Raw genomic sequence first — 22,563 nt, 5'->3', positions numbered from 1 at the left:
GACAATCGTGTAGACATCACATAACATCAGTGTCTGAATGTAAATCATTGTGGTTTGTTTATTATCAGAGTTCAACCTAGCGGTATTCAGGCCACTTATTTAAAGACCTCCATGTAAGTTATGTGAAGTCCACAAGATGGTCACGTATTTCAGCAGGTCACCAATTTCACCATAACATTCTGGCGTGAGTGAGTGAGAGGCAGAGATTTTGGGAATTGGAATTTGGTTAATAATGTTAACCACCCCAGAGAGCCTATTTTATTCTGGGGGGAACGTTTGGCTTTGTTGTGACGCATTGTGAGCTTGTAGATCTGATATTTATTCATGTTGTGACGCATTGTGAGCTTGTAGATCTGATATTTCTTCATGTTGTAACGCATTGTGAGCTTGTAGATCTGATATTTATTCATGCCGTGATGCATTGTGAGCATGTAGATCTGATATTTATTCATGCCGTGATGCATTGTGAGCTTGTAGATCTGATATTTCCTCAAAGAGATTTGGTGTAGAGGGAAACGAGCGTCCCAAGTACAGAGCCAGGTGTGCTTTACTAAGAATAGAGAGGTGAAGGGGTTAATGTTGTTGAAGTGTTTTATACCATATACTAGAATAATCAATATCTAAGCGATTGGCTGGTGTGCACACGCAGTGTGTGTGTGTGTGTGTGTGTGTGTGTGTGTGTGTGTGTGTGTGTGAGTGTGTGTGTGCGTGCAGTGCACCTGGAAGACAAGACAAGACCCGCCCAGCTCTGCCTCAGATTGGTTTACCATGATATCTGACCCTATACCTTAACCAATCATCACTCCTCTCGTCCATTAAGATGAACCAATCAGAGGTGGAATAGGGCGGGTCATGTCTCTGCCATTTTACTGAGGTCAGAGTGACAGTAGATGACTGGATGCTAATAAACATTATAATCCTATTTTACTGAGGTCAGAGTGACAGTAGATGACAGGATGCTAATAAACATTATAATACAATTTTACTGAGGTCAGAGTGACAGTAGATGACTGGATGCTAATACACATTATAATGCTATTTTACTGAGGTCAGAGTGACAGTAGATGACTGGATGCTAATAAACATTATAATCCTATTTTACTGAGGTCAGAGTGACAGTAGATGACTGGATGCTAATAAACATTATAATGCTATTTTACTGAGGTCAGAGTGACAGTAGATGACTGGATGCTAATGAACATTATAATACTATTTTACTGAGGTCAGAGTGACAGTAGATGACTGGATGCTAATACACATTATAATCCTATTTTACTGAGGTCAGAGTGACAGTAGATGACTGGATGCTAATAAACATTATAATCCTATTTTACTGAGGTCAGAGTGACAGTAGATGACTGGATGCTAATAAACATTATAATACTATGAAGCATATTTAAATCTCACTGATTGTAACAGAGTTGTTGAATTGCAGACGTAAAGAGTTACAATAGCAGTTACCTAAAAGGTAGTGGAGTTCGGTGTGTGTGTGTGTGTGTGTGTGTGTGTGTGTGTGTGATGCGTGTGTGTGTGTGTGTGTGTGTGTGTGTGTGTGTGTGTGTGTGTGTGTGTGTGTGTGTGTGTGTGTGTGTCAGTGGTGTGCCGTCAGGTCCAGCAAGGCCTTCTCTGCTGGCCCTGCACTTGCCTGATGCAGAAATCTATATTTTATAATAAATATTTCTTTTTTCGAAAATATATTGTATTTATTTTGCTGCCATCATTGCCCTGTCTCTCATTCAGACAGGCTGGACGCGCTGCTTCCATTCTGTGCAGGTACAACAGCTCTTGTTTGTTTTTTTAACCAATGAGATTATTTCCATGTGTTGTCTCCGGGTAAAAATATCCACCGTCAGGCCTTCAGAATCACCAGTGATTCCCCTTGCAGTTGAAATGAATGGGAGCAATATAGAGATTGACAGATTCCTTAGCCAATCAGATTTCGAGGTTGCCCTGCGAGGCGTTTTCTTTCCAGTGCCAGGGTACTCTAGCTGGCCTTTGATGACGTTAGCGTCTTGCCTGTATCCCATCACTGGGGGAAAAAATTGTCCAATGAGAAAAAATAACTTGTGACACCAGTTATTTTTTCTCATTGGACAATTTTTGCGCGAGTTCCCATCTATGGGTTTACCATAGGGGTAAATTAACAGATTTAACTCACAAACAAACGCGGAAAACGGCTGAAGGAGGAGAAGAAACAGATTTAGTGGTGGATTTACAGTCAAAGCCTTTTTCGAGAAGGAAGGACTTTTTAAGAAAAGTTTGCAGGGTCGACCATGGTATGATGCAGGCAGCCATGGTAAGGATCTTTATATAATATTGATATACATGCGATCGCGATGCGACGCAGCTTATTGATGATTGATCCTTTTATAGGCTATGGTTGTGGACTTGTGGGTGTTGTTCGTGCTGACAGACACACGTGTGTGTGTGCGTGTGCGCGCGTGTGTTTACAATAGTGCCCGCCGGTGTTCCTGTTCTGGTGCAGCTTGGCTGGGATGTGTGACAGAGAGCCTGAGTGTGGTTCAGTTCCATTTGTTTTTTGCGTGCTTTCGTGTTGTATAAGAACATCTGACAGGTTGTTGTTATGTAACACTGTTGCCATTGTGTGTGTGTGTGTGTGTGTGTGTGTGTGTGTGTGTGTGTGTGTGTGTGTGTGTGTGTGTGTGTGTGTGTGTGTGTGTGTGTGGGGGCGGGGGGGGGGGGGGTTGAAGGCCTGGTTCATTTTGGCACCGCCCGCCACTGGTGTGTCCTCAGTGAGAATGTACTAAACATCCCTGTGTGTTTCATCTCTGTGATAAGCCAGACATCTTTAGATCTTTGACAGCTAATACACCACAAGTTGTTGTGGTTGATGAAGAGTCTGACAGCTAATATTCATACACATATGGTGGGGTAAACCATGCAAGGCACCAACCTGCTCATCGGGTGCTAACTAACTCTGGGGGAACTAACTCTGGGGGAGCCCACAGGGATCGAACTGGGAACCTCACGGTTCCCATCCGGCTGTTCTACCGGCCACTCTACCGCTGAACTACTGTTGCATGCACCTTTGACCCCAGCCTAGAGGAAGCTTTTATGACTATATGGTCATTAAATACCAATATTGTATTCTGATGGCAAGATGGCCGCCGTCTGGCCCCTTTACTGCCTCCTATAATACTTGTATGCTCTCATTTGTGTGGACATGAATATATGGTTAATTGATTGATTGATTGATTGATGGACAACAAGCACTTGGTCAGAAAGTGACCAAAGGTCATATTTCTCTGGGTAACACTAACTATCACTAGGGTTAGCTTATATGAAAAGAAAGGTATGGAACAGGTGCTTCTAAAGCTACAAGTGTCATATTTCTCTGATGTTTGGTTCAATAGATAATGGTCTTTGTTTGACGTTAAAACCTATTTGTCAATTTCCCTATGGGACATTTCTTGTAAAGGTCCAAATGTCTCAGAAATGTGTTCCTAACCCCCAAACAAGTGTCTGTGAACAACCTTCATATTGGTTATTTGGCCTCTGACCACTAGAAGTGTGTGAACTTTGGATTTATTTAAAATAAAATCACACCCATGTGAAGTGAGGGGCGCTCTTACGGTATCATCATACATCTCATGCCAGCCAATCACAATTTGCGTCCTCACCTTATCAATGTTTGTGTTATGCAATGTTTGTGTTTACACAAACACTCAAAATGGTCCATTCATTGTCAATGGCATTTAATATTTGTGTTGTGTTGTGTTGTGTTGTGTTGTGTACACTAAAAGCTGGACAAAACTGCCTCAGCCTGTAGTTTCCGCCCAGGAGGGCCCTTTAGGGCGAGGTCGCTTCTCGCCCTTAGGCGTCTTACTGGTTATACCCTGGGTACATACCCAGGTTGATTGATTGATTGATTGATTGATTGATTGATTGATTGATTGATTGAAAATGTTATTAACAGTTTGTAGAATGGGTACATTTCAAAAAAGTATAGGTCAATACAAAAACTGCTATGAGGATAAAAACAGAAAAAGCACCCTGAAGACTTGTTTATATCAGGATCCTCCGTTTTCAATTCATCAAGACATTTATAAAGACATACAAATACACACATCTATGCAAAACAGAAATACAAATCAGCAAATAGCCTACAAAACTTCAATGTAAAAATGTCCCAAAAATGTCCCATACTGTTGGACGGTCCGTTCGAAATACAGTTCAGGTATGAAGCTGCGGGCCGTCTAAAGTTAGACCCCGGGCCACAGTTTGGACACCCTGCAGTCTAGAGTCTGGGAGGTGAGAACAGGGACAAGTTATCATGGTGTCACCTTAGTTAAACATTGACCTGCACACTGACAGTGTGTGTGTGTGTGTGTGTGTGTGTGTGTGTGTGTGTGTGTGTGTGTGTGTGTGTGTGTGTGTGTGTGTGTGTGTGTGTGTGTGTGTGTGTGTGTGGCACATTGTAAAAGAATGAAGGATCAGATATGACTCTGACCTTTATTACAGTATGAGTTTACTGTAAACCATGTGACCACAGCAGAGGAAGATGGCTCTCTCTCTCTCTCTCTCTCTCTATGTGTACTTCCATCCATCTCTCTTTCCCAATAGGTCTCTCTCTCTCTCTCTCTCTGTGTGTACTTGCATCCATAGCTCTGTCTGTCTTTCCCAATAGGTACAGTATCTCTCTCTCACCCCCTCTCTCCCTCCCTCCCTCCCCCTCTCCCTCTCCCTCTCCCTCTCCCTCTCTCTCTCTCTCTCTCTCTCTCTCTCTCTCTCTCTCCATCCATTACTCTGTCTGTCTGTCTCTGCAAACTATAATTATATGCTCTTATAATGGGATGTAATAATACATAATAATGTTGACACAAAGTATGCAGATCCTTCTATACAATACACATAACATTGTCTGGGACTAACAAAGTGATCTCATATAAAGTAATGTCATGTTCAACTTACTAAAACACAAGACACTGTCTAATGATGGTGTGACCTCACTGTTCAATCTTCCAGTCCAGAGAAGTGTCTGTATTAGAGATAGCAGCACCTTTGACCCCAGCCTAGAGGAAGCTTTTATGACCATATATGGTCATTCAATACCAACCACTCCTACATACCATCTCAGAGCTGAGCTAATAGGTGCAGACTATTGTTTTTATATTTGGCAGCCTAGGACATTATACCCACAGACTGGTTTTTAGAGGGTTCCAACAACTAGGACATTATACCCACAGACTGGTTGTTAGAGGGTTTCAACAACTAGGACATTATACCCACAGACTGGTTGTTAGAGGGTTCCAACAACTAGGACATTATACCCACAGACTGGTTGTTAGAGGGTTTCAACAACTAGGACATTATACCCACAGACTGGTTGTTAGAGGGTTTCAACAACTAGGACATTATACCCACAGACTGGTTGTTAGAGGGTTTCAACAACTAGGACATTATACCCACAGACTGGTTGTTAGAGGGTTTCAACAACTAGGACATTATACCCACAGACTGGTTGTTAGAGGGTTTCAACAACTAGGACACTATAATCACAGACTGGTTGTTAGAGGGTATCAACAACTAGGACATTATACCCACAGACTGGTTGTTGGAGGGTTTCAACAACTAGGACATTATACCCACAGACTGGTTGTTAGAGGGTTTCAACAACTAGGACATTATACCCACAGACTGGTTGTTAGAGGGTTTCAACAACTAGGACATTATACCCACAGACTGGTTGTTAGAGGGTATCAACAACTAGGACATTATACCCACAGACTGGTTGTTAGAGGGTTTCAACAACTAGGACATTATACCCACAGACTGGTTGTTAGAGGGTTTCAACAACTAGGACATTATACCCACAGACTGGTTGTTAGAGGGTTTCAACAACTAGGAATGCCCCAAAAGGAGGCAAAAAGGCTGGCAAAGTATCTGTTCTATCTGTCTCTGCTATAAATTGGCAGCCACCATATATGCCGGAGACACTGTTACTTTTACCCATAGAGTGCTGAGTGACATGCCTATTGTATCATGAAGACATGCCATGATGTTGTGAATGTAACTGTAGTTTCAGTCTCAACCAATCTTTTCTCCACTCGGCTGGGCACATGGAAACCGTTTATGACGCGTTTCAAATGCTGGGTGGGTTTCCCATTCATTAAAATGTGTCTTGTTGCACCTGCCCTTATCAACCTGCTGATTGCTACGACACCCCTCCTCCCCTCAAGGTGAACGCCCACAACAGGCCAAAGACACACAGGCAGAATGTCTCCTTCAGTAACCTTAAGGCCTGTTCATAATCATACTCCACTTTTAGGTGATGAGGTGACCACCGTTTGGGTGATCACCTTATCACCTAAAAGTGGAGTATGACTAAATGGTAAATGGTGCATTTATATAGAGCCTTTATCCAAGGCGCTTTACATAGATGGTGTATTACATTCACTCTCACACACACACACACACACACACACACACACACACACACACACACACACACACACACACACACACACACACACACACACACACACACACACACACACACACACACACACACACACACACACACACACACACACACACACACACACACACAGAAGAAAAACCATGCAAGGCACCAACCTGCACATTGGGAGCAATTGACCATATGCACACCGCGGCCATGTTGCCATATAAGTTAATGGCAGGGTAGTAACTAGATGCAGTTTCCCATTGACAGCCCAGACATCCAAACAGAAAAGTCCTATCTGATTGTATTACACAACGTCAAACTCACCAACATTACAGCTGTACAAAAAAGCTTGAATTATCCTCTTTCAATCTGCAATGTGTTTGTTTCATAAAACTCTACTGTAGACATGTTATGAGCTATACTTTCTGTCAAGTGTTGGAGTTTGGGAGTGCTCGTTGGATATCACTCAACGGCCCTGCGTACCACCTGTATTGAATTTGCACATAATGCAGGAGGCAGCAGGTTGTTGCTTTGCTGAAAGCGAGCGCTTCCAAACTCTGATGGCAAGATGGCCGCCGTCTGCAAAAGGTCTACTAGGAGTTCAGAGTGTCACTAAAGACCCTTTACTGCTCCTATAATACTGGTATGCTCTCCTTATATTAATGTGGACATCAATTAATGGTTAACGTGTGTGTGTGTGTGTGTGTGTGTGTGTGTGTGTGTGTGTGTGTGTGTGTGTGTGTGTGTGTGTGTGTGTGTGTGTGTGTGTGTGTGTGTGTGTGGCACATTGTAAAAACAATGTGATAAGAATGAAGGATCCGATATGACTCTGACATTTATTACATTGAGTTTACTGTAAACCATGTGACCACAGCAGAGGAAGACGGTCGTTTACTGCTTTGAGTCTGTCTGTCTGTCTGTCTGTCTGTCTGTCTGTCTGTCTGTCTGTCTGTCTCTCCCAATAGGTCTCTCTATCTCCTCTCTCTGTCTATATCCATCCATTACTCTCTCTCTCTCTCTCTCTCTCTCTCTCTCTCTCTCTCTCTCTCTCTCTCTCTCTCTCTCCTAACTATAATTATATGCGCTTATAATGGGGTGTAATAATACATAATAATGTTGACACAAAGTATGCAAATCCTTCTATACAATACACACAACATTGTCTGGGACTAACAAAGTGATCTCATATTAAGTAATGTCATGTTCAACTTACTAAAACACAAGACACTGTCTAATGATGGTGTGACCTCACTGTTCAATCTTCCAGTCCAGAGAAGTGTCTGTATTAGAGATAGCAGAACCTTTGACCCCAGCCTAGAGGAAGCCTTTATGACCATATATGGTCATTAAATACCAACCACTCCTACATACCATCTCAGAGCTGGGCTAATAGGTTAATTTGTTTTTAATATTTGGCAGCCTAGGACATTATACCCACAGACTGGTTGTTAGAGGAAGAACTTGGGATGCCCCAAAAGGAGGCAAAAAGGCTGGCAAAGTATTGTGCTGTCTCTGCTATATTATATATTCCATCTTTATTACAGACTCGTGGTCCAGATCACATACAGAGGAACAAAAGACAGTAAATAATAAAACAAATTAAAAATAGAAACATTAAAATATACATATATACATACAGTACATAGACAGTGCATATGCTCACAGGCAGTTTCGCCAATGTCTCCAAATCATGGAAGAGAACCTATTAGAGCTCTTCACTGGGTTGGTTAACAACCTGATGACACAGTTGTCAGACTCCTCTAGTCGACACATGAATTTGTACATTAAGTTTCTTAGAAGGGCTTGACAGGTAGGAACCCCCATGTTCACAAACAGCTGACTGGCACGGTGCCATCTTGGTACCCTCACTAGTAATCGTAATGCATCATTATATGCAACCTTAAGTTTATGCATGCTACTCACCTTGTAGTTACTCCACAGGTGAGCAGTATACAACGGTGTACAGAAAGCTTTAAACAGTAATACCTTAACATCCGAAGAGCAATTATGACATTTCCTCATTAAAATGTTTGCCTGGGCATACAGTTTGCACCTTTGTCTATGAATGGCAGCCACCATATATGCCGGAGACACTGTTACTTTTACCCATAGAGTGTTGAGTGACATGTCTATTGTATCATGAAGTCATATGCCATGATGTGGTGAATGTAACTGTAGTCGCAGACAGACTAAAACAATCTTTTCTCCACTCGGCTGGGCACATTTCTGACTCGTTTCAAATAATCAACTGTCCAGACTTCAAACTGCTGTTGGGTTGGTTTCCATGTATTAAAATGTGTCTTGTTGCACCTGCCCTTATCAACCTGCTGATTGCCCCGACACCCCTCCTCCCCTCAAGGTGAACGCCCACAACAGGCCAAAGACACACAGGCAGAATGTCTCCTTCAGTAACCTTAACCCATTTAGTTAGACCTGAGAAATTCTTTCAAAAAAAGTTTTTTCTGAAAACCCCATGTTGTTATGTCAGTGGTTCTCAAACTATTTCCCCCAAAATTACATGTATTTGGCCGCCGACCCCCATCTGAAAATATGTTGTTCCAGTGACACCCCAGAAGCAAAGATTTGAGTTAAAAACATTCGCTCTGAAAGAATATATTCAAAGATTTGCGGCCACATATTCACGATTTTTCAAAAATAGCAGACCTACAAGTTCGTAGCGCGGCACTCGGTGCCGCGCTATGAGCTTGTAGATCTGCTATTTTTCAATAGCTAAAGTGTAACATAATGCTTAACACCAAGAGGGGTTCCCGCCTAGAATGGGTTAAATTCAAGTATAATCCGTTCGTTCATTCTGCAAATCTCTTCTGAATCATTTTCATTCTGAAAAAAAAAAAAAAAACCTATGTTTCTATATCAGTGGTTAGAATAAAAAAGTCTGCACACCAATTTCAGCTCCCAATAATTCTTTACTTAGAAAGGTGGTATCAAAGACAAGGTGATTGTCTTTGTTCCGACACCCAGCCTACAGGTAATTGGATTGAATTGCGTGTCTTTTGGCTGTTTGTCTAGCCTCTTTTGCTCTACAGTATATCAGTGGTTCTCAGACTATTTCATGTCAAGGACCACAAAAATTACATGTTTGGCCGCCGACCCCCCCCCCCCCCCCCCCATCTGAAAATATGTTGTTTCAGGGACCCCCCCCCCCCCCCCCCCCATCCCCACCAGAAGCAAATATATATGAGTTAAAAAATGTTCACTGTGAAAGAATATATTTTCAAGGATTTGTGCCACATTTTCACAATAAACTAAAATCTAGATCTAGAAGCTCGTAGCGTGGCACTCAGTGCTACGCTATGAGCTTGTATATCTGCTATTTATCAATAGCTAAAGTATAAGATAATGGTTGAAGTGGTTTTAAAGCTAAGGTGACACAGATGCGTTCCAGGTCTTAACGGGTTAAGGCCTGTTCATACTCCACTTTCAGGTGATGAGGTGACCACCGTTTGGGTGGTCACCTTATCACCTAAAACTGGAGTGTGAATAAATGGTAAATGGTGCATTTATATAGAGCCTTTATCCAAGGCGCTTTACATAGATTGTGCATTACATTCACTAATTCACACATACATTCACACACCGATGACAGGGGAAACCATGCAAGGCACCAACCTGCACATCGGGAGAAGTTAGGAGTTCAGAGTCTTGCTCAAGGCCCTTTACTGCTCCTAAAATGGTTATGCCCTCCTTTGTGACATACATAAATGGTTAACGTGTGTGTGTGTGTGTGTGTGTGTGTGTGTGTGTGTGTGTGTGTGTGTGTGTGTGTGTGTGTGTGTGTGTGTGTGTGTGTGTGTGTGCGTGTGTGTGTGTGTGTGTGACCATATAGCTCCTTGTAAAACAGTGAGATAAGAATGAAGGATCAGATATGACTGAGATTTTACTGTAAACCATGTGACCACAGCAGAGGAAGATGGTCATCTGCTGCTTCCTGCTCTCTAGTTCTATTCATCCCTCTGTCTGTCTGTCTGTCTGTCTGTCTGTCTGTCTGTCTGTCTGTCTGTCTGTCTGTCTGTCTGTCTGTCTGTCCCTCCTCCCAATAGGTCTCTATCTCCTCTCTCTGTCTCTCTATATCCATCCATTACTCTGTCTCCCTCTCTCTGCTAACTATATACTCTTATAATGGGATGTAATACATAATAATGTTGAGACAAAGTATAAATCCTTATATACAATACATACAACATTGTCTGGGACTAACACAGTCATCTCATATAAAGTAATGTCATGTTCAAAGCACTAAAACACAAGACACTGTCTAATGATGGTGTGACCTCACTGTTCAATCTTCCAGTCCAGAGAAGTGTCTGTATTAGAGATAGTAGCACCTTTGACCAGAGGAAGCCTTTATGACCATATATGGTTATTTAATACCAACCACTCCTACATACCATCTCAGAGCTGGCCTAATAGGTGCAGCCTACGACATGTCGGAGACACTGTTACTTTTACCCATAGAGTGCTGAGTGACATGCCTATTGTATCATGAAGACATATGCCATGATGTTGTGAATGTAACTCTACTGCACCTAATATTTGTTTCCTTGTATTCTCTGTACTCTGTGTGGACATAAATTAATGGTTACATTGTGTGTGTGTGTGTGTGTGTGTGTGTGTGTGTGTGTGTGTGTGTGTGTGTGCGTGCGTGCGTGCGTGCGTGCGTGCGTGCGTGCGTGCGTGCGTGCGTGCGTGCGTGCGTGCGTGCGTGCCTGTAATCTTGACAGGTTTCCTGAAGACCAAAGATGAGTCAGTGTGAGGAGAGAGAGGAGGAGGGAGCTGACAAACATCACATCCACAGACCAGAGTCTCCACATACAAAGTATATTAATCCTCCATTACATTTTATTTTACTTATAAACCTAAATAAATATAATTTAAATAAACAAAAATCGATGCTCCTTACATTTGGGTGAGTGTTCCTGATTTGTTTTCCCGGTTCTCCTACATTTTCTAAGTTGGTGATTCAGCTTTAAAAGTAAACTATAAGTAAAAAATCACACCCGTGTGAACTGAGTGGTGTAAGGTCTTATATAGACTGATCAGCTGTGGTCTGACGTAATGTCTGACGTAATGAAATCACACCTGTGTGAACTGGGTGACCATAGCAACCGTGCTCATTTTTTGAGCACAGACAGACAGACAGACAGACTAACAAAGCCAGTTGTAGGAGTGGTTTACACCACTCAAAAAGTAGAAAAGGGTTCTGTAAATGTATCTATGCAACTGTTATTCTACTGTATTTTTAGGACATTTAGTTGTTGAGGAGCGTTAGTCTCTCCAATGCATGGATTACCGAAATTACGTCATGTGACAGCCAAGTCTATGGACTTTTAACGTTTGTTTGGAGCACTTTTAACAACAACATGTTTGGCAGCAAAGTCTATGGACTTTAATGCTTGTTTAGAGCAGGGGTTCTCAACGTTTTTGGCTGGGGACCCCCGGTCTGGCGAACCCCGCTCCGCCCCACCCCAATACAAATTGACCACTACAATAACCTTAATAATAGCGAAAATATATCATAAATAAATACTGAAACCAGATATAATCATTAATGAAAGTTTATGCATGCACTATGTGTACTATGTAAACTCTTAATTTCCATTTTCGAGCCATTCAGTTGCACATTTTTTTTTTTTTTTACTTTTTTTATTTGGCGACCCCCCACGGGTTGAGAACCCCTGGTTTAGTGCACTGAATGAGGACCTGAGACGTCATGTTGTGGATAAAAAATACAACTAAGTCATTTAGTTTGGTACAACAACACAATGCATTGATGTGTGGAGGAGGATGATGAGGATGGTGATGGTGTCAGACTGTCAGTAACACTACAGCACCATGAGGATGGTGATGGTGTCAGTAACACTACAGCACCATGAGGATGGTGATGGTGTCAGTAACACTACAGCACCATGAGGATGGTGATGGTGTCAGTAACACTACAGCACCATGAGGATGGTGATGGTGTCAGTAACACTACAGCACTATGAGGATGGTGATGGTGTCAGTAACACTACAGCACTATGAGGATGGTGATGGTGTCAGTAACACTACAGCACCATGAGGATGGTGGTGTCAGTAACACTACAGCACCATGAGGATGGTGGTGTCAGTAACACTACAGCACCATGAGGATGGTGTTGGTGTCAGTAACACTACAGCACCATGAGGATGGTGGTGTCAGTAACACTACAGCACCATGAGGATGGTGTTGGTGTCAGTAACACTACAGCACCATGAGGATGGTGGTGTCAGTAACACTACAGCACCATGAGGATGGTGGTGTCAGTAACACTACAGCACCATGAGGATGGTGGTGTCAGTAACACTACAGCACCATGAGGATGGTGTTGGTGTCAGTAACACTACAGCACCATGAGGATGGTGGTGTCAGTAACACTACAGCACCATGAGGATGGTGGTGTCAGTAACACTACAGCACCATGAGGATGGTGGTGTCAGTAACACTAAAGCACCATGGTGCTGTAGTGTTACTGACACCACCACCATCCTCATGGTGCTGTAGTGTTACTGACACCACCACCATCCTCATGGTGCTGTAGTGTTACTGACACAGATGCCTGATGAAGGTCTGACGACCGAAACGTTGCAATAAAAACCAACCTAAGTGAAGACAGTGTGCGGGATTCTCTTTTTTCTACCTATCAGTTTCCTGTTATCCGACGCACCTGTCCTTTGTAGGTGTGCAGAAGGACTTTTTCGTATGGTATCTGGCAGTGTTGTAGTTCTCGAGACATGGTCTCGTCTCGAGACCGGTCTCGAGACCACATTTTCGTTGTCTCGGTCTTGTCTTGGTCTCGCACTTCTTGCCTTTTTTGTCTCGCGGTCTCGTCTTGGTCTCGCCCCTCATTTGTCTCGGTCTTGTCTTGGTCTCGCACTTCTCGCCTTTTTTGTCTCGCGGTCTCGTCTTGGTCTCGCCCTCATTTGTCTCGGTCTTGTCTCGGTCTCGGACCAATTGTCTCGGGTCTCTTCCCCCACCGAGACCACTCGAGACGAGATGCAAAACGTTCTATTATCAACCCGATCGCAAGGACTGAGAGTGAGAGGAGCCCTCAGCCAACATTACGGGATATTCTCCGCCTCTCGGCCGACACGCTGTATGCCGGGCGCTGCATGCGTAAGTTACGCATGCAGCGTAAGTTACAGCGTAAGTTACGCAAGCGGCTTTTTCGTTTCAATATTGTCTTAAAAATATTTCTACGAACAGTGCAAGGCTGCAAGCTTTCCGGGTGTTTTTTATAATGTGTGTGTGTTGTGTTGTAAGTTGTTGTAACTTGTAGCCTGTAGTCGTTTTAATAAACGAGGTTGAGCGCAATGAGCGGTGATCTGAATACTGAATAGTGATCTACAACTCACAACGCGTTGCACTGCAGCGCGACCTATGCATGAAGCCTCGCCTCGGTTTATATTTCGTCATGAGAAGAACCGCCACCTACCTGACGTTACGTCCACCTTATGTGATCATGTCATGTAGGCTATAATAAAAACGATCATGTGTAAATCCTTTGTTGTATACGTGCATGCCTCATTGTTGGTTCACATTACACTACTACCGATTTATTTACTAAAAGGCTCAAACAGGCAGCAGCAACCAAAACCAACTATTGTTTTAATTTGAAGGTGAGCCATAGCCATCTGAAAGGTATTGGTCGGAAACTGTCAAACTGACAGACAGTGAGTGAGACAGGAGCCCAATTCTAAAAATGCCCTCTCAATCAATAGTTATCAAACGTTTTTTTGCCAAGGAATCAAGGTCGTCTATAATTTGGCTGTAGACCCCCCCTGAAAATATTTTGAGACAGAGAGGGAGACAAAGGGTTGGAGGGAATGAGGACTAGAGAACTGCGGATGAGCTTTTTTGTCACCCTAATCCGCCCGTACATATTAATGATCCGCCCGTTATCCGACCGCATTAATTAATTAATCCAATTTATATATCCGCAACCACCCGAAATCCGCTGCAGGGATAGCCAATCTACAAGCTCACAACGCGTCGCTGGCTCGCTGCGACGCGTTGTGAGCTTGTAGATCGGCTATTTATAAGTTGTGTCACTCACCACTGCCGACAGTTCACCAAAGTTACGGTTGTATATTCCCATTTCCATGGCAACAAGGCTGCCGTCCGTTCAGTCAGTCACGTTCGCACATCGCAACGAACGTCTTTTCATGTGGCATATATCCAGCCCTCGCTCCCATGCAGTCCCATGGGCCCATGGCACCGAGTCCCACGCCAAACTTATATTCTTCCCTTCTGTTTCAGTTAGTTGTAAGTTTCTTTCATACTCTCAGCTGCCTGTTAGCCTAGCAGCTAGCAGCCCACTCGTTGTTGTGGTCCTTCTTAGCCAATATAGGCGTCTAATTTGTGCCTGATGGAAAATATTAAAATACTACTAACGCACGCATGCTGAGATTTTGTGCCTTTTAAAAAATATATTATAAGACTATAGATAGATTAGATATCATTAATTTATTTCCGTTTTAAAAGTTATAAAGCCTATAGATAGATGGCTGCCATTCATTTATTATTTCCAGCATTATTTCACCCGCGGTTTATCCGATATTAATTTATAATATATTGAATTGACCCTAATCCACCCTAAACTGCGGTTCACCCGCGGCAACCGCGGCTAAATCCGCCACCCGCTGGTCTCTAATGAGGACAGAAAGGAGGAATGTGTACTATATGGCTCAGCAGCTCTAGAGAGTCACCATGTACTCTCAGACTCAGGTTTGAATTCAGGGCATTTGTTGTGTGAAATGATGATCCTACTGCTCACACACACAGAGAGAGAGTGAGAGATCACTAATTGTTATTTGCCAGTTCTAAACCAATGTTCTAAATCCTAATTTTTCTGAAACACTTTAAATGTTGTTTTTTTGTGGTTAACTTCAAATAAATGTTGGTTGAGAGGACAGTTGTTTTGATGCGTATTATTATGCTTGATATTTAAAATAAATATTTGAATGAATCATGCTGTGTAGACAAGTATACCTAATTTTGAGCTGTTCCAAAGTAAGTAAAATCTATTTGCAGTGTTTCAGATCAAGATTGTTATCTGTACCTATCAAATAAGAGGGAAAAATGGTCTTGGTCTCGGTCTCGGTCTCGACCTGCTAGGTCTTGGTCTTGGTCTCGGCCCCCTAGGCTCGCAGCGGTCTTGGTCTCGGTCTCGGTCTCGACCTGCTAGGTCTTGGTCTTGGTCTTGGTCTCGGCCCCCTAGGCTCGCAGCGGTCTTGGTCTCGGTATCGGTCTCGACCTGCTAGGTCTTGGTCTTGGTCTTGGTCTCGGCCCCCTAGGCTCGCAGCGGTCTTGGTCTCGGTATCGGTCTCGACCTGCTAGGTCTTGGTCTTGTCTTGGTCTCGCTTTAGGTGGTCTCGACTACAACACTAGTATCTGGTCCCTGAAACATGTTCTGAAAGAAAGCAGCTGGCCAGGGAAGCTGTGGTCTATGTCACAACTGTAGTGCTCACTAAGCCGTTGGGCAGCTTGGTGTAACTCCTCATCCTGAGCTTCCATCAGTGTGTTGGGGTGAATTGCCTCGAACATATTCGCAGTTCCATGTAAGCTGGTGAATCGTTGGGAAAGTTGTTGAATGACTATGTCGAGACAGGCATAGAAAACGTTGACCCGAAAGTTGCTTTCTCCGTCAGCAAGGCGACTGTCTTCAGAAAGCTCGTCAAAGTGACGCTTAACCTTTTTCGCCCTGGTCATTTCAAACTGTGTTCGACTGCCCCATTTAGTAGCTATAAAAAGAGTTGTGGATTTTGCCTCATCAAATTTTCCCCTGTACTCCTTCAAAACATCGAGTGCACTTTTCAATAGATTCGATGCTTTGAGGATATCTGTCTGTTTTGCCTGTATTAACTGTGAGACAGCGTTTATACATTCCAAAATCTTGGTCTGCATGTTCACCAAAAATATAAAGCTAAATGTGCTGATTGCATTCTTTAATGCATTTGCTTCGCTTGCTTCTTTTTTCTCACTGGTAAGGTTTATTTTGGTATGGGCTTTTATAATGTCACTATATCTGTGCCTTAACGCAACAAGCGCATCATGGCGAGAGGACCAGCGAGTTGGACATAATCGCTTTACTGTGATATTTCTGCTCTCTGGCGTCATTATCCCACTAAGCAAAGCCCATCTTTTGATGCTATGACCAAAAAAGTTGTAGAGCGCCTCTACAATGTCATAAAACTGGCTTACTCCAGGGACGTTTTTAACAGAGTCGTTGAGGGCAAGGTTAAGATTATGGACGGCACAATGAACATATTGGGCAAGGGGTTCTTTCTCTAATATTCTTGCTTGTACACCTGAATAGATACCACTCATATTAGCAGCCCCATCATATCCCTGCCCACGGCATTTAGACAGATCTAATCTGTTATTCTCTATAGAGCCCAGGATTTTGTTTTCAAGCTCTGCAGCTGATGAGCCTGCCCTACAGTCACTTCAAACCCCAAAAACACTTCATTGACTTCAATATCTGTAGCTATATCCATGTCATTTTTAACAACCCTCACAAAACGGTAAACCTGGCTCAACTGGTCTATCTTGGACACATCTTGCGTTGTGTCCATGATGGATGACTGAATAAAACAGGGCTTCGTTTATTTCATCAATGATGTTAGCTTTCACACGTTGAGATAATATGTAAATAATCTCATCTTGAATCTGGTGACTTAGGTATTTTACTGACCCTTCTGGTCGGCTAATTAGCTCTTTCAAAACGGGATCATATCGAGACAATAATTCAATTATTGACAAAAGGTTTCCAGCATTTCCCTGGCCTATAGTCTCCCTATGGCCCCTGAACGCCAAGTTGCATGCAGCTAGAGTGAGTGTTACATTCACAATGCGCTCCAAGACCTGTCTCCAAAACATGGGAGCATTACGCACACCCTTTTCCATTTCAGCATCTACTGTACTGTTGCATTTCCATTGCTCATATGCTACGCATGCATCAATATGTATTTGAGAACATTCATGCTTTTACATTCTTTTGCTAATATGCTTCCAGTCATTTATTCCATTTACCCATGCATTATTATAGAAGGGTGCATTTCGCTTGGCAAAAAGCCAGCAAGGCTCACAGTAACAGCGGTCCAATTTTGGGGAATAGCACAACCAGCTGCGTGGCAATCTCATCCCAACTTTATTGGTGAAATTGTAATAATGTTCGGTAAAACGAGTTATCAAAGGGAAATGGACCTTTTGGTTTGCATGGGCCCGTTTTAAGGATATATCTTTTGGTATTGGCATCCTCGATGTTTTCACAGAAATTGTCCCGATCTGTTGGAAAGCGCTCTAGCGGATTTCCCCCAGTTTCACCGGTAGCGTGAGCCGGAGAACTGCTGCGCCTTTCACCATGGCTTTCACCGACACTCCCAATGTCTGCTACTTCCACAAGTTCGACTTGAGGCTCGGCGGCCGGTGGGGGTAGGCTGGGTAGCTGCTGCTGGTCAAACGCTGGTTCCTGTCCACCTCCTGGCTCTGTGTCCGGCAGCGGCTCTCCTCCTATGGAGCAGCTAGCAGCTGCAGCTGAGTCGGAGTCATCACTACAGCCAAGAAGATAGACAGAGAGAAGGAATCTCTTAAGTATAGCCAGCCAGGTAGCCTAGGCGGCTATTATAAGAAGTGAACTATAATAAAACGTATACTGACTGAGAGTTCAGACTTCAGAGTCAGACATATAGGCAGTGGCACTGCCACTGCAGTCTGCAGTAGTGCAGTCATATAGGCCGGTCTGTTAATCAGACTCCTGCTGTCAGTCCTGTCACTGTGTTCCCCTAACCCCGATGCATCATCACTAGCCGGCCTACAGCCAAAAGAGAGACAGAGATAACTTGAAGGAGGCTAGGCGGGCAGGCCGCAGGCGGCTATATAAAGAATAACCATATTCATTATTCATTTAACTTGACGCAGTGACTGACAGTCAGTAGCATGCATACCTGTTAAGCTGGGTTAGCTGGCTCAGACTGTGTTCCTCTGACCCCGATGGTAGGAGGGGGCCAGTCTCGGGTGAATCACTGTCGCTGGTGTCTTTCTCTACAACAGGTGGAGGTGGAGGAGGAGGTGGACGAGGGACCGGGCGAACAAAATAGCTATCTAATTTGGGAAGTTTAGCTTTTGCTAGTTCCCTTTCCTCCTTTGCTTTGCGCTTTTCATTTCCACTTTTGTGTTTATATCCGCTCATGATTAGATTAGGCACTAATAGGCAGGCTCCGCTGTTGTACCTGGCTGGCTGGCTTATTGTGTTGTTGACAAGCAGACAAGCGATTGATGATGACGTTCTGCCCCCAGTGCCCCATGACCTTTTGGGGCAGGCAGGTGTTGATGACGAATCGATACTTACCCAAAATAAAATCACCAATGTATTTTGGGTAGGAGACAAATCAGACAATGCAATGCTGCTGCATCATGCAATGTTAACTTTGAATCCGTGTGAAATAAAATAAACCAACCAACACACACTGACACACACACACAACACAATATTTATTTCAATATTATTGAATGGCTTTTACGGTTGAAGAACGGCTCAAAATCACCTTTGTCAATAACTACCAACAAGTTAACAACCATGAGACATGGAATCCTTGCGTGCAGTGGCAGTGGCAGTGCCACTGCTATCCTTCAACGTCTGGGAGGGAGAATGGAGAAGGCCCGGCTCAGTCTGCCTCTGCCCCCTAGAGGCGGGCCTGGCAAAAGTGTTACATTCTTTATAGAAATATTTTTTCTGCGGTCAGGCGCGCGGCCGGCGCGGGCCCCCAAGAGGCCCGGGCCGAGGTGTGACCACCCCCCCGGTAGCTCCGCCCCTGCGTGTGCGTGTGCGTGCGCGTGCGTGCGTTGAAGTTGTACACAGCATTTAGTCAGGGGATATTAATAAAATCTGGGAATACATTTCTTACCAAGAATTTTCTTCACCAATGTGTTTGTAAAGGTGTCTACTAACATATCCCACATTGGTTTCTATTCAACCACCCTAGGGGAATGTTTGACAGCTGCTGAAAGTTGGGGTGCCATACAACCATTATAAGGCAAAATGTTCTCAATTTCATTATGCTTTAAGTAGCATGTGGCGTGTCAAACTAGGGTGTTTTCATGATTCTGAATCCATTCCAAGCATTACTTTTGCACAAAAACACTCCTTGGGCTAAACATGGCCATAGCCGTCATCACATATGTGATGAGGTCAGCACATTAGGGCAAGTGGCTATGGCCAAACTAGGGGGTCTATGGCCACACTCGGGGTCAAACTAGGGGTTTTTCATGATTCTGAATCCATTCCAAGCATTAGTTTTGCATGAAAAACACTCCTTGGACTTAGTGTGTCAGAAACAGCTTTCCATAAGCAATATCAATTTTGAACTCACAAAAGTGACTACTGGCCAATATCAGCGCGTCTTTTCCGGGACTTCTGTTTTTATTAATAATGAAATAAAAAATGACGCTCCTTACGTTAATTCACATATTGTACATATATTGAATAAATTGTCTTCTTCGTTTCTATTATTCCAGAAGCCACAGACCAGGGTCTCCAACACCCAGCCTTCTGTCTGTGAAGAGTGACTGGTCTATGGGAATACCTCCTAACTTCAGTAATGAACCTGGACCTCCACACACACAGTATGTCAATCCTCCTGTACAATATACACCCTATGGACCTCATTCACAACAGCGTTTACGCTCATATCGTGCAGCGGAGCGTGAGCGTATACGGGCATTTACGAGGATTCCCACATTACGTGGGAATTCATGGCCATGGCCATGAACTTGACGTTGATGTCCGTTGGTCGTAAACTCCGCTCAGTTCCACGTCAGCTCAGAGGGTAGTGTACTCGCGATCAAGGCATGCGTATATTTATTCAGAAGGCTTTAGACTTCATGCTGAATCAATTAATAGTTGCCAGACCTCAAATAAAATATGTAGGGTGTGTCCCCAATATTGGTCAGCACATCAAAAAATGATAGCCTATATAAAAGCCGAGAGGCATTGGTCAAGTTAGCCTATAGTCCTATAAAGAAACTGCCCCCGCGGCCGAAGACCGACACCTTTTTATTTATTTATTAGGATATTTCTAACATTCGGCTCACTCTCAGCAGCCTTCTACTCGCAGTGCAACGCGTTGTGAGCTTGTAGATCGGCTATCGCGGACTCGCGCTGCATGTTAGAAAACAAACTCACAATTATAATAAGAACATGCACTTATCTGCACTGTACAAATCCAACGTTGTTTAGTGTAGTAATGCCTGCAGTAGGCCTATTTAAATTGTTTTGTTACGGGGCTCCTCTGCTCTGAGTCATGATGAGATACACTATACAAACTATAACACTATACAATATACACACTATAACAATATAAAATGTCTTTTTATACGTGCTCCTTGGGCTAAAAATGGCCATAGCCGTCATCATAAATGTGATGAGGTCAGCACATTAGGGCATATTTGGGCAAGTGGCTATGGACAAACTAGGGGGTCTATGGCCACACTAGGGGTCAAACTAGGGGGTTTTCATGATTCTGAATCCATTCCAAGCATTAGTTTTGCACGAAAAACACTCCTTCGACTTACTGTGTCAGAAACAGCTAGCAATATACATTTTTAACTCACAAAAGTGACTACTGGCCAATAACAGCGAGCCTTTTCTGGGACTTCTGTTTTTTATTAATAACGAAATAAAAAATGACGCTCCTTACGTTAATTCACATATTGTACACATATTGTTCGGATTGTAATCCCTCCGAAAGGGAATGTTTGCCCTGGTAGTTCTGGCAATGATAACTACTCAGCCTCACACACATTGGAATAAACTTGAGAAACAAATAACTGTCTTTTAACTCTTGTTATTTATTTTACCAAAACTCTTTCACACACAACCACACACACTCTCTCTATACTTGTGTACGGTTATGGCCGACCCGTGAGTTGAGGCGCTAGCAATAGCCTCAAGTAAATAAACAATACGTTGCTGCAGGCAGGCAGGTAATTTACTGTAACACACCAAAGAAAACAAATCACACTATTAATATTATAACATCTACACATTGACTGTAAACCTGAACATCATGCAAGAAATTATGAAGGAATTAATGTCATACTAACAATTAAACCGCTGGTACTTACACATTGGTCTCTACCAGTTGACAAACATCTCCGCACTGAATAAAAGACCAGCTTGCACATGCGCAGTAGCGTCCCTCACCAAAACATTCCCTCAAAATGACATATAAACACGGGTTCCAATAAAATACAGTTAAACATGCTCACCTTTCCCATGCAATAAAATCACCCCTAAACATACATATTTACCCAAATTATCCCCTCATTTTACTCCTGAGATAAGTTTGTAAACTTTATGGTAGAATAATAAAACACGATGTTCTGTTAGCCAGGTGTGCGACCCCTTCTCAGCCACTAGAGGCACTCGTCCACCCATAAATAACCCCACACATATTGAATAAATTGTCTTCTTCGTTTCTATTATTCCAGAAGCCACAGACCAGGGTCTCCAACACCCAGCCTTCTGTCTGTGAAGAGTGACTGGTCTATGGGAATACCTCCTAACTTCAGTAATGAACCTGGACCTCCACACACACAGTATGTCAATCCTCCTGTACAATATACACCCTATGGACCTCATTCACAACAGCGTTTACGCTCATATCGTGCAGCGGAGCGTGAGCGTACGGGCATTTACGAGGATTCCCACATTACGTGGGAATTCATGGCCATGGCCATGAACTTGACGTTGACGTCCGTTGGTCGTAATCTCCGCTCAGTTCCACGTCAGCTCAGAGGGTAGTGTACTCGCGATCAAGGCATGCGTATATTTATTCAGAAGGCTTTAGTCTTCATGCTGAATCAATTAATAGTTGCCAGACCTCAAATAAAATATGTAGGGTGTGTCCCCAATATTGGTCAGCACATAAAAAAATTATAGCCTATATAAAAGCCGAGAGGCATTGGTCAAGTTAGCCTATAGTCCTATAAAGAAACTGCCCCCGCGGCCGAAGACCGACACCTTTTTATTTATTTATTAGGATATTTCTAACATTCGGCTCACTCTCAGCAGCCTTCTACTCGCAGTGCAACGCGT

The sequence above is a fragment of the Electrona antarctica genome, assembly GCF_951216825.1.
Source record: "Electrona antarctica genome assembly, chromosome: 15".
In the NCBI taxonomy this organism is placed as follows: domain Eukaryota; kingdom Metazoa; phylum Chordata; class Actinopteri; order Myctophiformes; family Myctophidae; genus Electrona; species Electrona antarctica.
This window is presented reverse-complemented; position numbering follows the sequence as displayed.